At 34.5% G+C, this 18,525-nt stretch overlaps 2 pseudogenes; both read right to left on the bottom strand.

Annotated features, from left to right (window-relative positions):
- Positions 1 to 4,583: 4,583 nt before the first annotated feature.
- Positions 4,584 to 5,541, bottom strand: LOC143666699 (olfactory receptor 5M11-like; annotated as a pseudogene).
- Positions 5,542 to 15,012: 9,471 nt separating this feature from the next.
- LOC143666533 (olfactory receptor 5M5-like) lies at positions 15,013 to 15,949 on the bottom strand (annotated as a pseudogene).
- Positions 15,950 to 18,525: the final 2,576 nt, after the last annotated feature.

The raw sequence follows: 18,525 nt of genomic DNA, 5'->3' as shown, positions 1-18,525 counted from the left end.
CTATCACAGAATGATATCAGATGGAAATTTGAACTACAGGAAGAAATGATTATATTGTACAAGGTAATTATTTGGGTAAATATAAAACTCTATTATTTTTCTTTATTATTTTCATTAACAGACAAGTGACTGCTTCAAGCCAAAAAAAAAGCCTTAATATACAACAGGGTTTTTAAAGTATGAAGAAGTAAAAATATATGATAAAATTAACTCAAAGGTTGGAGGTGGTATATACTTCATACTATCATATATGAAGTGTAACTCATGAAATAAGAAGTGGAAAATTAGAAGGTATAGGTACACTGTGATAATTAAAAATGTGTATTTTAATCCTCAGAGAAATCATTAAAATTATCAAAAGTGGCATATTTAAAAAACAATGAAGGAAATAGATGGAATACTAACAAAATGTTAGGTGAACATCAAAGATATCAGAAAAAGTGGAACCAAGGAAAAGAACAGAAGAAGAAAAGAAAATTGAAATAGAGAAAATAAATGAAAATTGGTGGATTTATACCAATATACCAATATCAGCATACCAAATACATCAATTACCTTAATGTAAATCTTCCATAAATTTAAACCTATAGATTTCCAGACTGATTCTAAAAATTTGTAAGCCAGCTCTATGCTGTCTGTAAGTGATGCAACTTAAAAATCAGAAATAAATACAAAAATAAAAATGAATACAAATGATGGAAAATGATAAGATTTTAAAATCTGTTTAACTGATAGATAAGGGATAAATAAATGAGAGATGGATAGATGGATAGATATAATTTTTCATATCAAACAAAATAAAAAACATGTTAAAAGCATTACCAGAAATAAAGAGGAATATTTAATACAGTATCTTTTAAGAAAAGTAGATCATAATTAAATGAGTATATAGAATATCTGAATATTATTAATTTTACCTAATTGTTATTTACTGAACAAGATATCTGTGCTGGTTTGAAAGAATGTATGTACCCCAGAAAAGCCATGTTTTAATCTTAATCCCATTTTGTAAAGGCAATTGTTTCTTCTAATCCCTATTCGGTATAGTATGTTTGAAACTGTAATTAGGTCATCTCCCTGGAGATGTAATTCAATCAAGAGTGGTTGTTAAACTGGATTAGGCAGAGATGTGTCTCATTCGGATGAGTCTTGATTAATTTACTGGAATCTTAGCAAAGAAGAAACATTTTGGAGAATGAGAAAGATTCTGAGAGAGCAGTGAACAATGTGCCATGAGAAGCAGGGTGTCTACCAGCCAGTAACCTTTGGAGAGAAGAAGGAAAATGCCTTCCCGGTAGCTTCATGAAACCAGAAGCCAGGAGAGAAAGCTAGCAGATGATGTCCTGTTTGCCACATGCCTTTCCAGATGAGCAAGAAACCCTAACCGTGTTTGCCATGTGCCTTCTTACTTGAGAGAGAAACCCTGAACTTTGTTGGACTTCTTGAACCAAGATATCTTTCCCTGGATACCTTAGATTGGACATTTCTATAGACTTGTTTTAGTTGAGACAATTTCTCAGCCTTAGAATTGTAAACTAGCAACTTATTAAAGTCCCCTTTAAAAGCCATTGCCTTCCTGGTATATTGCATTCTGACAGCTAATAAACTAGAACAACATCCAACAACTGAAGAATGCATATTCCTTTAAAGTATATATGGGATACTCATGGAATACAGATCACACACTGACCCATAAAACAAATATAAACAAATTTTAAAAGATTAATATCACAAAGAGCATATTTCTGTGTATAATAGAATCACATTAGAAATTGATAGCAATAAATATATGTATATACAAAATCCCCAAATATATGTATATTAAGCACAATTTTCTCAATAACCCAAAGGATAGAAGAAGATATCCTAGAGAAATAAGAAAATAATGCAAATTGTATAATAGAAAAGAAAGTACCAAAATTAACATTAAAGCAGTGCTTGGGGAAAACATTTAGTTTTTATTTTTTGAGAAAATAAAATATGAAATAAATTATCCGGTCTCACTCTGAATAATTAAAAGAAATGATAAAATAACCCCCAACATGAGAGACAAAAGGAAGTAAGTAATCTATGAAATAGAAAACATACAATGAAAATAGCAAAATTAAATATTGATTCTTTGAAAACAATTCATCAAATTTATAAATCCCTTTTCAGACTAACAAAAGAAAAAAATAAGAGAATACACAACTCAATACAGAATGGAAGAGATATTTGAAAATTTAGTACTATCATTAAAAGGATATTGGAAACTCCCCCATGAAAAAATAATGAAAAAATAAAAATATAGGAGAATTTGTAAACAATTTTATACGTTTGTCACCATAAACTAAATGGATGGATTACTTGAGAGATTACAAAAATTACCCTAATACATATAAAAAAATGAATGCACAATAAAAAATTTCACACAATGGAAACTAGAACCTGATGATTTTGCTGGTAAACTATACCAACTACTTAAGGATAAAATAGACTCTCTTTATCAAACCTTTCAGAAAATGCAGGAAGTTAAGATACTTCTCAATTCATTTTATGAAACTATCATAATCCTACTAATAACACCTGTCAAAGTTGTTAAAAATGAGAAAGTTTCATCGTAGTTATCCCTCTTAAGAAGAGATGAAAAAAATCTTAATCATATTTTAACAAATCTAATCCATCAATAGATAGAAAAGATAACACATCATTATAAACTGATTTAATCTCAGGAATGCAGGATAAATTGAAGATATTACATCATATTAACAGGGTAAAGGTGATTATCATAGGACCATTTTATATATGCAGGAAATATTTTACAAAATTCAAACCCATTAATGATAATAATTCTCAGCAAAGAAAAGAAAGGAACTTGCTCAATCAGATAAAGGACATCTTTGAAAAATCTACAGCTAAATCCATATTACCTTATGACACATTGAAAATGTTCCCCACCTCAAAGATGGGGACCAGACATGTTTATCTGTGTTCATAACTTCTATTGAAATTGTACTATCAGTCTGAGCCAGTGTAAGGAGGAAGTAAAAAGATATAAACATTGTTAATATTGAAAAGAAGTAAAAACTCTTAATTCCCAGAGGGCATGAAGTAAATTTAGGAATATATAAATGGAAAAACAAAAATCCTACCAGAATTAGAGAAATTTGCAAGGTTGCAGGACAGAAGGCCCGTCTTCACTACTCAAGTATTATATATGATAGCGACATGTAGATATGGTATAGAAAATGAGACATAAATTTTCTCATGACCCACATTCATTCCATTTGATTCCTGAGATGCACTCTACTCTTCGGATGGTGTGAGATACACTGCATATTCACAAAAATTACCTTTGTTCCCTTAAATAGTTTTAGAAGATTTCATTCCTTGTTGCCTTAACTAGTTTAAGGAGATTTCATTCCTTGTATTAAAAATGAGTCTTTTCTAATACAGTTATTTTATATTCAACCTAATAAATATTTATGTAAATATAGTTTTTTCTTTCTTTCATTCTCAGAGGTGAAAATGAAAGAAAGTCTTTATTGCCCTCCCAAAAAGGAATTTAGGAAATAATCCACATTTTGAGGGAGCAAGGAAACTAGGATTTTGCAGAGTACAAAAACCTTTTACATCAATTTAGCACTGATCCTGATGGCAAAGCTAATTTGCTTACTTGAGGTTTGCAAAGAGGCTGGAACAATTTCAATTCCTCCCCCAGATCACATTTTCCCTCTAATGACTCATACATCTAAACACTGTAACCACTAGGACTATCCTCAAGAAAGAATAATTAATACAACTTAATTAAGCATAATCAGGAATAAAATCAGTAAAATCAATATTCAAATAAAAGTAGGTACTCTGTTAGGACCCATTGCTTTGTCAAATCCTCTATTTTCCTTCAAGTTTCATCCTTCCTGTCACAGCAACTTCAGTTTTACAAGTGAAGGTGAGAGATAAAGTCTTCTCCCTGGGCGGGAAGGTCAAATGGAGGAAATGGGTTGCTACAGCTCATTGAGAAAGATCCCCAAACTCAGTCTGACTCCCCTCACCTCTTTTCCCATTGCTACTTCCTCCACTATAGATGCACTTTCTTCAGAAAGAGAAATCACTGTCATAAACCACAGTTTCTTCTTTACTCAAAGATCAGTAGAGAGTGTAGGAAGATGTACATCTTCAAGAACTCTCTAAATAGGATTGGCAATAAAGGAAATTCAAGGAACAGAAATGAGAACAATGTTGTAATACTTATTTTCATAAGCAGTCAGAGCACACCAATGTGCCAAGTCATACAAGTAGGGAATTTGGGACCTAAAGCAGTATTTCTCTTAACTGTAAGATTAAAAATCACCTGGGGATTTGGTTAAAATGCAGATTTTCAAACAGAGATCTGAGGTCAGGATGTGATTCTGCATTTCTAACAGGCCCTGAGGCAATGCTGATGGTGCAGATTCATGGACCAAAAGTTGGGGTGTGAGAGCCTAGATTTTAAAGTGAAATGCAGCTTCTTGTTCCCTAGACTTTAACACAGACAGAAGAGCACTACCCATAGAGAACACTAAATTGCATCAAATGTAAAGACATTTGAGGGAGGTTTAGAATTATGGTTTCCTGGAAAGTGGAGGTATTGCCATTTTAGTGACCACATTTCCTCTCAAGATATTTTCCAAGGCCTGCTTTATGTCTTTGTTTTGCAAACTATAGATCAACGGTTTAAGCATTGGACTTACAAAGATGTAAAAGACAACTATTACTGTGGATTCCTCAACAGTTTTATCTGTTGGTAGTCTTACACACACACAGTAGGTTGTCCCATAAAATAGAGAGACAGTCATCATGTGAGAACCACAGATATGACTTTTGCCTTTCTTTTGCTGATTTGATCCTGAATATGGCAGCAATAAAAAGACAGAGGACACCAGGATGATGGTGAGGGAACTGGAGAGGTTGAAGTCAGCTGATATGAGCGTGGCATGTTCCTTGACATAGTTATCAGTGCAAGAAAGTTTATTGAGGGGTGTGTCAGCACAGTAGAAGTGGTTGAGGACATTGGATCTACAGAAGCTCAAGCAGAAGGTCAAGATGGCCTGGAACAGACCATCTGAGAAGCTGTAGCATAAGGAAATGTGGCCAGGCAGAGGCAGACTCTCCTGGACATTTTCACACTGTAGCACAGTGGGTTGCATATGGCCATACGACGGTCATAGACCATGGCTGCCAGCATATGGATCTTGGTAAGGAGGAGTGCGATGAAAACAGAGCACTGTGTAAAGCAGCCAGCACAGGAAATAGTCTCCTCAGATAACAAAGTTCTCAGCATCTGTGGGGTTGCATTGGAGGTGTAGCACAAGTTCACACAGGCTAAGATGGTGAAAAAGAAGTTCATGGGTGTGTGAAGGTGAGAGTGCAGTCTGATTACCACCACTGTGCCAGGTTGCCTAGGAGAGTGATGAGGTAAACAATCAGAAACAACAGAAAGTGAAGAGGCTGGAGTTCTGGTAGATCTGAAAGCCCCAGGAGAATGAATTCTGTTATTCCAGTGCCATTTTAGACGAGCATTACTTGAGAGTTTGTGCTTGCTCTTAAGAATATTGGAAATGAAGAAGACATATAACTACAATTCATGTTAAAGACAATTGAAATCATTGTCTCTAAACTCGAACATGCCATGCAAAATCTTCTCTTTCTGCATATTACATACAGAAATTTCATACTTTTACTAATTCATTATTTAATTTTCCTTTATAGTGAGTTCTTATAAATTACCTGTATATCTATGTCTATGGGTTAGCTGTACTTACAGCAACAGCTATACTTATGCCTGTACCGTTCCTGCATCAACACAATTCCAAGTGTCCCACAAGCCCAAGTCTCCTTAGAATTGTCTTCCATCTGAAACTCTGTATTGGAAAAGGCCCAGTTTACGGCTTCACCTTTTGGAAGAATTTCTCATTTCTTTCCTTTCATGTGAGACTGAATAAATTACTTTAGGTCTATCTCTATGTTTCTAGCACAGTCTTTTTTTCTCCTTATGTTTATAAAATACACCTGCTTTCTCTTCCACTTATATCAGTTATTCAAAGGCAAGGACAAATTCTAGCTCACAATTTTACCATGTCTGTTCAGCACATACTTGTGTACTGAATTAAAATAAGGAAGAATAATCTGTTCTTGTCTGAAAGGATAAATGACTTACAATATTTTACTCACTGCTTTTCCTTGTTGAATTTTGTATGATGTCATATACAAAAGAGAATAAAAGGCTTGTTGAACCTTAATGTACAAGGGAATTATTTGGGAAGATTGTTTTCCACCAAATTCACAGGGACATTTTTCAGGAAATTTTACACAATATACCAAGACCTGCATATTTAATAAGCTATCCAAAGGATTTTAATGTTTATGTTCCTTGGAGAGATACAGTCATAGTGTTTCAATGAATGTATGTCAAATAAAAGAATAAAGTTATCTTCAAATTAAATGAATTCTCATTGTATTTGAAGATGGTCACTAGCAATGACAAAGTTTAAATAAAGAACACAAAATTAGTATTTGCATATTCAATATTTAAGCTATTAACCACAGCTTGTATCTGTCAAGGTGTACTACTATTTCCTCTACATTCTAAGTTCACTCACAAACCTCTACTAAAATTCTTTTCTTTTCTCAAGATGCTACTTTTATTTTTCCCTTTTTTCTCATACTTAAAGTCTATTTTCATCTATCCTACATTGTATTTTCTTTAAAAATTTGTCACTAAGTCTTCCATTAATATAAGACTGGTAGAGAGGTCTCTATTTGCATGTATACCTCCAGTAAGCAGGACAGAAGGTATGTAATGAATATTTGTTGAATAAACCAAAAATAGTTATTTCTAATATATGGTGATCATTAATTACATAATTGGTTTTAGTTTCTATATTGCATGCAATAACAGATTTAATCATCACAATATCCTCCCATAGTAGATACTGTCATTATCGTGATTATAGATGAAAAAAATGAAGCATAGGATGATCAGGTAAATAAGCTAAGGTCACACTGCTACCAGTGTGCAATACCAACTCAAGCCACCTTATTTCAGAGCCATCTGAACTAGGTGCTGGTACAACAGACTGCCAACCTAAACTGAAACTTTGCCAGAAAATACCATATATAGATACCAACAGCCTTGAGGAATAAAGTGTCAAATGGACAGCTGAGACAAGGACATAAAGGCATCTCTGAATATTGCAACATAAAAAGCAGAGCTGAATCACTCATCTTCCCCTTAACAGTAGGCATTTTCTACTTTGTGGCTTATTGGTAAACTCATAGATATGTACTGTGCAGCTGACACATAGTCTGTGGTCACCTGTTCTCAGGGAACACTAAACTTAGAAACAATAGAAAAGTTTACCTTAAGGGACATTTGGGGGCCCTGGATTAAAATATTGATTTTGCAGTTTTACTGCTTAATAATGATGGGAAGTCACTCTATTTCTCCACTTGTAAGTGGTATTGATGTGTACTGATTCCTTTTCAAATCATTGTGGGACTCAAACTGAATGTTCATAAAGCAAATATGTATTAATATTCATGACATCATGCATTTAGGCACTATTGATATATAAATGAGCAAAGCCTTCACAAATTCCTCCCTTCTGGAGCTCATATTCTAGTGGGCAGTGATAGATAGTACATTCCATTTATAATAAGTAAATAAATGAAGTTTCAAATGAGAGTGAATGCTCTGGGGAAAACTAAAAGAAATGGGATTTGGGAGAAAGGAGGAAAAGGGAAAGTGAGGAAGAGGCAAAAATTTTTTAAGCACCAAAAAGAATGAGGAAGTAAACAAGAAATAAAGATCTCTTGTGTAAGACCTTCTAGGAAGAATAAAAAGAACTATAAAGTGACCATTCTTCAGAAACTGTGAGTGATGGGTGCATGGCAGAATGCATGTGGGTTTATTTGTGTGTGTGCAGAATTCATGTAGAGAAATACAGACCTTTCAGCTCAGAGTTTCCCTACTTTGAATGTTTCCCTTCATTGAAAGACTGATTTATGAACTCTTATAACATTCCTATCAAGAATATCAGCAAGCTTTACTGAAACAGGGGTAAGAGGCTATTTGCAACTTCTCCTGAAGAAATGTCTAGCCTCTGAAAGCAGCATGTACTCTTGTGACAGCAACATGGTGGCTTTAGGAGGTATTTTCATATTCCTTTGCACATAGGAAACTCCGGAGAAATTAGATAGTGCAAGCCAAAAGACAGAAAAATGGGAGGAAAAAGCTTATTATATGGGGCTTTCATATTTTAAAAAAAAAGCATGATAAGAAATGGAATTTGAGGGATACATTGACAGGAGGACTCGTTCATTACATGTCACTTGTAGACTGCCTTTGGGACCTGAAAGGGTTTTGATTCATAAGCTCAGAATATCAGATACAGATAAATCCAATTGAAGTAAAGCAGAAGCACTGAAAAGTGCAAAAATGTAAAAAATTATTACTAATCAGATATGTTTACAGAGAAACGTAATTGCAACAGGTCAGGCTGCCTGTGCCAGGCCAGGTCACTAAAAGGTGAACAGCTTCTGAACAAGAAGTTTGCAGTTTTTCCAGGTCACCATCAAGGAGAACCTCTACCTGTTTGAGTAGGCTGAGGAAGTAGCAGCTGGGTAAGGGAAACCTTTGAGTTATAGAATCTGGAACTGAAACATCCTACTTAATTAGTATAGCCCAGTGCAAAATAAAAATGCAGGGACCCTTGGTCAAAATTATAAAGAATTTTGAGCACTTCAGACCACCTCTTCAAGCACAAGGCCCAATATAACTTCACAAGTCTCACTCCCATGATGAAGGAGGGCAGCACCTGGTCCCAGAGGTGGATAATGAGAGGAATATGGCATCAGAAGGAGAACACCCCCACCCCTACCACATACACAAACACAAAGAACAAGAGGAACAGCTACAAATGAATTGTTTCAGCCCAAGTGACCATGCCATTTCAAAGGACTAGAAGTCCAGATGAATTTTATATGCCATTCAATTGGATGCTAATAAGAAAATAGCTGGTTTTTTTTTTTTGGAAAAAGAAACAAGAAGCTGTTTAATGAACTCATTTTAATAAGGTTCTTAAGATTCTTTGGTTTTATTTTTACCATGAAATATTTGAAACACTCAATGTAACCGTGAATTCTCAACCAAAATAAATGCACATACGTACATTTTTCAGAGAATGTAAGGGATTCCAGATTGTATGAATCAGCTATAAGAACTCATTCTCTAATTCAACTTCTAAAAAATGCATTTATATGAAGGTGAGTGTAGTGACTCTTTTTCTTGGTTCCTTTGCACCAAGTGATAATTCTGTAGAATATTATCCAAAAAGATGAAAGTGAATTCTGATAAAGCTTTTTATAGAGATCACTTGAGGTTCTCATACTCCTACTACATCAGGAAGGATCATATATGAATTTTTTTTTTTTAAAAATAGGGTGCTCCAAAAGTAAATTTGTCCAAGAAGACTGCAGGGGGGAAAACATCACTTTGTCCATTTTTTCCTTGCAAAAATGGAGATGGGCAATATGTTTTAAATAAACAGTAAAGACATAATAATCAGTTACCTTTTAAGAAACAATCTTAAAATCCTTCTAAATACAGCTGTTTCACTTACTGGAAATAAGGAGTCACAGTAAAAAATAAATAAATTACTGTTTTCACATCAGGGATGTATCAAACTCTATGCCATCAGAAGGACAGATAAAATCTGATTTCTCTTATAATCTGTTTTCAAAAAGAATTTGTCTAAATATATGGGATAAGTAGAGTAGATGGGTCAACATACATCTCCTTCACTTCACCCCCTTTTCCTTCTAACTATATTGGCAATTTAGAAATGTTCTAACCAATGATGAAGGAGAAGAAATTATTAAATTCAAGAAATAAGATGCTTAAAGGCAATGACCCAGAGCCTCTAGAAGGAAGAAAGAGTACACTGATGGTGTTCCAGGCTGAGACAGGAGTTTCAGAGTCAGCAGAAAGACATGTGAATTTTGACCATGCAACCCTGAGCTGTGTCAGCCCTCAGTAGAGGTGGACACTGTCTAATGCTCAGCATATCACTGGGCAGTCTTTCTAATCAGATGCACATGGCCAGTGACTGATGATAGCACCAACTCTCTGACCTCTCTCTCTGTGCTCAGAGAATTCCTTTAAGTGAACAATTGCTCTGACTAGAACTTGGAGCCAAAATGCACATATGCTATGAAATAATTTTCTGAGTAAAATTGGGTGACATTTAGCTGAGTTACAAACTTGGAAAAATAAATAAACCAGGTCCTGTTCTAATATCTTCAAAGTCTAAGGATTTAATAATTTAGTTTTTAGAAAGGTGGAATTTTATGAAACCAATGACAATTAGTGATATTGACTCATGCTCCAACAGTAACAAACTCTTGAAAGTGGCAAGTTATGTGACCTGCTTGGTCTCTGTTTTCCCAATTATAAAATGGGAAATAGCGCTGTCACAGGAAATGCAATAGTTGGTTCATTTAAGGTGCTTAGAAAAATGCCTTGGATAAATTTAGCTTATAATGTCTGCTTTTAGAAATAGTTAACACCTTTCATAGCCAACCTCCTTGTTTACACTCAGTCACGAAGAGAAGAGCATGTTTTGTTTTACAAAGAAAATTCAGCATTCCTGTGCTGGCATGATTTTCAGTCAGAAAAAACCTGATTTCTAAAGATTGTAAAGGCCTATGATCTGTAAGCCTCAGCATAAGACTTTAATACAATTTCCTTCAGAGTAAAGATAAAAATGATAAAACAAAACACAAAAACTTCAGAACCTGATTTGCACTTATTTTCTCAACCCCTGCTTAGAGAATTTTTTTGATGTGTCTTTAAGTGGTAAAATATAAGTGAATTTATACCAGGAAAAGGAAGGTGGAAACTCATGCTGTAAAGCAAATCTCAGAATGTCTGAGGCGAAGAGATGAATGTTACATCATGAATTAACCCTCTTGGGTTTAAATGGAGCACTCATGGATCAGGGAGTTGATCACATGTCAGTGTATTAGCATAATTTCAAATTTACCAGCATTTATACTAAAGTTCTATGGAAGCCACACAGAAAAGTTTTATATTAAAATTTTGATGATTGCCTGCTTTTATGTTTTCTTTTTCTTTTTTATTAAACTATATCCTCTCCATCCTCAAGTTTCCACCAGATGAATAATGCTCAGCTTAAAGAACAGTGACTGACTGTCTCACCCAGAGCCACATATCCAGTAGGTCGCAGGGTCAGGTTTGAATCCTTGTTTTCATATACTGAGTAGAATATTTCCTTATTTGTATGCTGTTACCATTCCTCCTCCTGTCCCATAATCCTAGTTCATCCTTCATTCACTCAATGTTTATAAAGTGTTTCCTTCCTCAGCTTTCTTCCAGTCAGCACTTCCATATGGCAACATCCAATTTGTTCTTCATAGTAACAAAGTTTCAGGTTGAAACCTTCTCTGCCTCCACAGATCTGAGCCTGGCCTCCACCTCCACTCTCCCAGCTTTTACCATCTTCTGCCTTATCCCTGTCAAATAGGATGCACACTGAGTGGTAATTCAAGTGCATGTGTCTATTTCCTCCACTACACTGTAAACTCCTTATGTGCAAGAACTGTATTCTCCCCATCTAGCACACATCTGTTGGATAATAGTTCATCAACAAACATAAGTGAATGAATTAAGAAGTTGTAACAAAAAATATGTGCAAATCAAATCCAACTGTACATTAAAAGAATTACACACCATGGAAAATTGGATTTCATTCCAAGTACACAATATCACTTCAACACAAATAATTAAAATTAATGTATACACCACAATTAGTAATTGAAAGGGAAAAACCACATGACTATCTTGATTGATACAGAAAAGGCATTTGAAAGAGTCCAGTTTCCTTTCTTGATAAAAATATTTTGAAAGGGAGGACTCAAAAGTAACATCCTCAACATGATATAATGGAAATATATGAAACTGGGAGTTTTCTCTCCAAGATGGGGAACAAGATAAAGATGCCCTCTGTCTCCAGTTATTCAGCATTTTGTTAGAAGTTCTACCTAGAGCAATCAGGCATTGAAAAGGAATAAATAGCATCCACTTTGAAAAGGAAGAACTAAAACTTTCACTATTTGCAGATGACATGATCCCATATTTAGAAAATCCTGAAAAATCTGTGATAAAGGTACTAAAGCAATAAACAAGTCTGCAGTATGAAATGATACAATGTCAACACACAAAAATCAGTTGTATTTCTACATACTAGTAATGCACTGAGGAGGAAATCAAGAAAAAAATCCATTTACAGTAAGAATTAAAAGACTCAAATATCTAGGTCTAAACTTAACCAAACATATAAAGGGTCTACATTCAGAAAACTACAAGATGCTGCTAAAATAAATCCAAGAAGAGGTAAATGAATAGAAGACTTTGTGTTCATGGGTTGTAAGACTAAGTATTGTTCAGATCTCAATACTACTCACATTTACATACAAAAGTAATGCAGTATCAAGCAAAATCCCAACACCTACTTTGCAGAAATGGGAAAGTCAACTATCAAATTTATTTGCCAGGGTAGGGGTTTCAGATTGCCAAAAATGTCTTGGAAAAGGAGAATGAAGATGGAGAACTTATATTTCCTGACTTAAAAGCATATTACAAAATTACAGCAGTCAAAACATCATGGTAGTAACATAAATTTAGACAGATTGATCAATGGAATTGAATTGAAAATTCAAACATAGACCCTCAGATTTACTGTCACTTGATTTTTGACAAGGCTCCCATGTCCACTCAGCTTGGGCAAAACAGTCTGTTCAATAAATGGTGTTCGAAGAATTGGATACCCCTATCCAAAAGAAAGAAAGAGGATGCCTATCTTACAACCATACAAAAATTAACTAAAAAATGGAGCAAAGACTTAAACTTAAGAGCCACTAACATGAAAATCCTAGGAAAAGATGTAGGGAAGCATATGAAACATCTCAGGGAAGGCAATGGATTCTTAGACTTTACTTCCAAAACACAGGTAATGAAAGAAAAAATGAATACATGATACCTCCTCAAAATTGACTATATTTGTGCTTCAAAGGACTGTCATAGGTGAAAAGGGAGTCTACTTAATGGTAGAAAATATTTGGAAACCACATATCTGGCAAGGGTTTAATATCCAGAATACATAGAGAAATCCTACAGCTCAACAATAAAAAGACAAACAATCAAATTTAAAAATAGGAAAAAGACATGAAAAGACACTTTTCCAAAGAGGATGTACCAATAGTTAAAAAGCTCAACTTCACTACTTATGAGAGATATGAAAATCAAAGCCATAAGATATAATTTCATACCTATTAAAATAGTTTTTATACAATGCACAGGAAACTACAAATGTGGGAAAGGATATGGAGAAATAGAAGCATCTATTCACTGCTGGAGGGAATGCAGAATGTTGCAGCTACTATGGAAGACAGTTTGGTGTTTCCTCAGAAGTCTATCAATAGAACTTCCATATGATCCATCAATTCTGCTATGAGGTATGATGCAGAAGAACTGAAAGCTGGGATGCAAATGGACATTTGCCGAACAATGTTTGTCGTGGCATTATTCATAATTGCCAAAGGATGGAAATAACTCAAGTGTCTATAAACTGAACAATGGATAAATAAAATGTGTACACACATATGATGGAATACTTAGCAGTAAGAAGAAATGAGGGGACACCCGGAAGTATGCAACAATATGGATAAACCTATAGGACATCATATTGAGTGAAATAAGGCAGACTCACAAAAAGAAAAATATTTTATGATCTCACTAAGATTATTATAGGTAAACTCATAGAGTTAAAATCTAGAATATATGTTCCCATGAGATAGAATTGAGGGTAGAGAACAGGGACCAGGGGTTTAATGTGTGCAGAATTTTTAACTATGTTGAATTTAAATGTTTGGCAATGGATAGAGGTAATCCTAGGACAACACAGTCAGTGTGATTAATAACACTGAATTATGCATGAAAATTTGGTTGAAAGGGGAAGTTTAGTGCCATGTATGTCACTAGAAGGAACTCTAGAAGATAAAACATCTGTATAATACAGTGAACCCTGTGGTGGATGATGACTGTGATTTATAGTAAAAATATAAAAATTTTCTTTCATGAACTAGAACAAATAGATGCCACTATTACAAGGAGTTAATGATAGAGTGATATACAGGATAATGCAACTATTGCAAACCGGTGGACTAAAGTTAACATTAATATTTTAATAATCTATTATGAATAATAACATGCAACTTACTAATGCTAAAGGTCAATGGGGAAGGATAAAGGGCATGGGTTTTTGTGTTTGAGTAATGAAAATTTTCTAAAATCAGTTGTGGTGAGAAATGCACAGCTATGTGATGATATTGTGAGCCACTGAATATAAACTTTGGATGGAGGTTTGTTATGAGAATATATCTCAATAAAACTGCTAACAAAAGGTTTATGAGAAGTCCATTTTACTGAAAAGATCATTTCAAGGGCTTTCTTAGATAAATAAACTGAGATATACCCAAAAGTTCTTCCTTTTATTCTCTATAAAAGAATAAAAATGTTCTTCCTGTGGTTGGCAGATATCTGAGAAATAGTTTAGAAGTTATTAAGCACTATAAAATGCAGTAAGTTGCCTTTGCCTTAGCATGTCATAATTTTGTTTTACATATCTTTGCACAAGTATGGCTACTAAAGATGGAATCATCTGTTTTATCTGGTTTTATAGAGCAATATCAGTACCTTTGGTTTGTCTTTGAATTTGTGTGTGTTTTTGTGTTTTAATTCATTGAGAGACACTGTATACTCTACCAAATAACTTAACGCATTGTTCCAACTTCCATAAGTGATAAAGAAAGACAAAATTACTCCAAGACAGAAAATGATTTGTAACTTAAAGTGCTCACTAACAGGACAGTTAATGAAGATACATTATGTACCTTCATTAAAAAATGCTTACCTTATTTAGCAAACAGTTTCTTTTGAAAAACTTCCCTTAGTACTCTTTTGACATCTTTGTTCCTCAGGCTGTAGATGAAAGGATTTAACATAGGGCTCACAAAGATATAATAGACAGCAACAATTTTCCCCTGTTGTACAGATGTCTCAGAAGGGGACCTCAAATGTGTGCATAACAGAGTTTCATAAAAGATGGTGACAGACATCAGATGGGACCCACAGGTGAAGAAAGCTTTGTGCCCCCCCTCAGCTGAATGGATGCCCAGGATGGCTGTGAAGATGAAAATATAAGAGACAAGGATGATAGTGAGAGAACAAGTGAGGTTGAAACCAGCCACCACAAACGTGGCAGTTTCTTTGGCATAGGTATCTGAACAAGCAAGGACTATTGGAGGTGGGTGTGCAGAGTAAAAATGGTTGACCTCATTGGGTCCACAGAAGGACAGACACAGCATCAGGATGATCTGGACAAGAGCACTTGCAAAGCTGTAAATATAGGAAGCAGTGACCAGAGAGAGGCAGGTGCGTTTGAACATTTTACTCCCATACAACAAAGGCTTACAGATGGCATGTAGCGGTCATAAGCCATGACTGACAGTGTATAATAATCTGTAATCACCAGGGAAATGAAAAAGTGGAATTGTGTCAAACAACCATTGAAGGAAATGTTTTTTCTCTTGGATAAGAGATTAACTAGCATCTGAGGAGTGACAGTGGTGGAATAACAGACATTAACAAAGGACAGGTGACCGAGGAAGAAATACATTGGGATGTCAAATTTTGAGTCACTTCTGATTAACAAAATCATGGTCATGTTGCCAATTACTGTGATAAGATAGATCACTAGGAATACCACAAAAAGACAGGTTGCAAATCAGCTTGATCTGTCAGTTCCAGGAGAATAAACTCAGTCATGGGTGTGTAGTTTTTCATTAACATTGCATTTTCTTGGCTTCTAATGAGGTCTACAGAAAGAATAAAATTTATTGGTATGTTGTTATTCATCTATTACCCACTTCATGTCATCTGATACTTGTTCCTATTCTTTCAGACAGTAACTATATGTGACAGAAAGGAGGCTATTAATCATGTGATTCATATTTTAAACATGTAAATTGATACAGCTTCTATGTATAAAGGCAATCTTACCTTTTTTTGTATGCTGTGTGGTGCAGTTTACATTCCATTCTTTTTCCATGAAAGTACCATTTGTTGAAATGTATTTGTACATGGAATGGGGGGAAGTGTATGGTCTGGGAATCAAACACAGGTCTCCTGCAAGGCAGGTGAGAGTTGTACCACTGAACTACCCCTGCACCCCTAATCTTAGTTTATTTGTGATGGCACCTTTGCTGGAATTATTATATTCTTGTACATACAGATGAAAACATTGCTTTTCTTGAAATTGTAATCTTTGTTTTATATTATACCTTTTGATGGGGTATGTAAAGTATTATTGTTGAAACTTACCTGTGCTATGTCCAGCTGAATAGACCTTGGTAAAATGGAAATGATATGTTGTTTCTGTGCACAACTGAATGGACCTGGGAATAAATAAAACTGACTGATATATAATGCAAATTCTTATAAAACTGGGACCTCTTTTCTTACATCTCTGAGTATCTTCAAGCTGTTCCCTCATCCTGCAATATATATCAATGTCCCCAACTCTACTCTACCTCAGTTGGCCATTTTGTCACCAAATGTATAGCTACTGTTATCATAGTGGTTGCATTCATGATTAGGGTAAAATAAGGTCTAAAAATTTTCCCATTTGGAGCTGAAATGAACAGCAACAAAAATTGGGAAACTCTTCCCAGGTCATAATAACTTTGTCATAATTTAACTTCAGCCTACCTCCTTGCAAATTAATAAAAACACTAAAACATGAAATCAAATTAAGTTATTTAAAACATGTACAGAGATCATAGCCAAATAGTAATCATGTTAACCAAATAATCAAGATTTTACTTAAGTTAACATGAAGTGCATCACCTGACATTTATTCAGATGAATGAAGCAAAGACATCATCTTGAAGAAATCTCCGTCCTCTATTGGACACACATAACAAGGTATGACAATATTATGCTCACTTTTTAACATACTGTGTTACATTTGGATACATGGCTCCTTGTAAGGTACTCTGAAAATACATCACCCAAAATTTCTTCTCCATTATACATGAGGATTTTGGACATATTGACTAAGATAATATGGTGCAAGACAGGTTAAATAAGTAAAAAAAAATCATAATTATTTTGTGTTTTACTATTTAAAGCTCATAAGTTCAAGTTCAAATGAATGCTATCTTTATACTTATCAAATAGACAAGTATTTATTTGGTGTCAGAATGAAACCACAGGAAACTTATTGGACTTCAATTCATGAATTTTTTCTTATCTTTATATAAGTCTACATCTTATGCTTTATATAAAATGCCACCTTGCTCACTTCACTTATTTTAAAATGACAGAAAGGTAGATGTCCTTGGTATTTTTAATGTCTCTATTTATTGAAATATTAATCAAGTGTTAAAATAATTACTATCACCAATTATTCATTCTTGATTGTGGAAAATTAAGTAAGTAATTGAAATGAACTTTCCAAATAAATTAACTGAGCATTTTATGGTAATAACCTTCATTTAAAGGAGCAGAACCAACATCCTTGATTTAATCAAAGGCGATTCAGAGAAAAGCATTTGTAGGTAGAAACAAATGTTAGGGAATGTCCCAGAATTTGTCTTCCAAACATTCACCTTCGACTTGGGCCCTCTCATGTAAGTGCTTTGTTCCACAGCTCAGTCTCACAAAGTGTTTAGAAGAGTAGTCTTCAGCTTTAACAAGGGTGGTGTCTCCTTTATATTGAGTTTTGGTTGAAGTTGAATGAAAGAAAGAAATTTAGAGAAGCCATCTTACTGAAATACATTTTGATTATGTTTAGCAATATAGGTAGATAGATTGATAGGTGATAGAATATTAACCCAAAAGGTGTCAGCTCATCATTAAGTGGTTGCAGCACATTACACAATATCACAGTTATAATTTAAAAGAGTATTCACATTAACACAGATGAAATCAGAAAGATTATTGAATACTAACCCCTTATTTAAGCTCTTGAATAAACATAAGAATGCTTAATTATCGAGTATCAACAGAGTTTAATACTTAGTGAGAAATATTCTGGGGCCGTAATTCCTGGGGAAATCTAGTTTCTACTTGTGGGCATTGGACATATTACTAATCTCTTTGCCTCATTTCCTCATCTATAAAATGTAGTTAGTAATAGGAACTCCCTCGATGCATGTAAACTAATTCAGGTAAAACCTTGTAAATACACATGTCCTGTGGCAAGCACTCAATAAGGTGCAGTTCATATTATTATTTGGTGACAGTCAGGTCTAGCAGAGAACAAGATTCAATATCAGACTGCGAGCTCCTTAGGGTCAAGTATTGTGTCTGAGCTACAACTACATCCTCAAAATCACTACACCAGAACAGTGCTTTCTCAACTA

Source organism: Tamandua tetradactyla, chromosome 23 (assembly GCF_023851605.1).
Source record: "Tamandua tetradactyla isolate mTamTet1 chromosome 23, mTamTet1.pri, whole genome shotgun sequence".
Lineage (NCBI taxonomy): Eukaryota > Metazoa > Chordata > Mammalia > Pilosa > Myrmecophagidae > Tamandua > Tamandua tetradactyla.
This window is presented reverse-complemented; position numbering and strand designations above follow the sequence as displayed.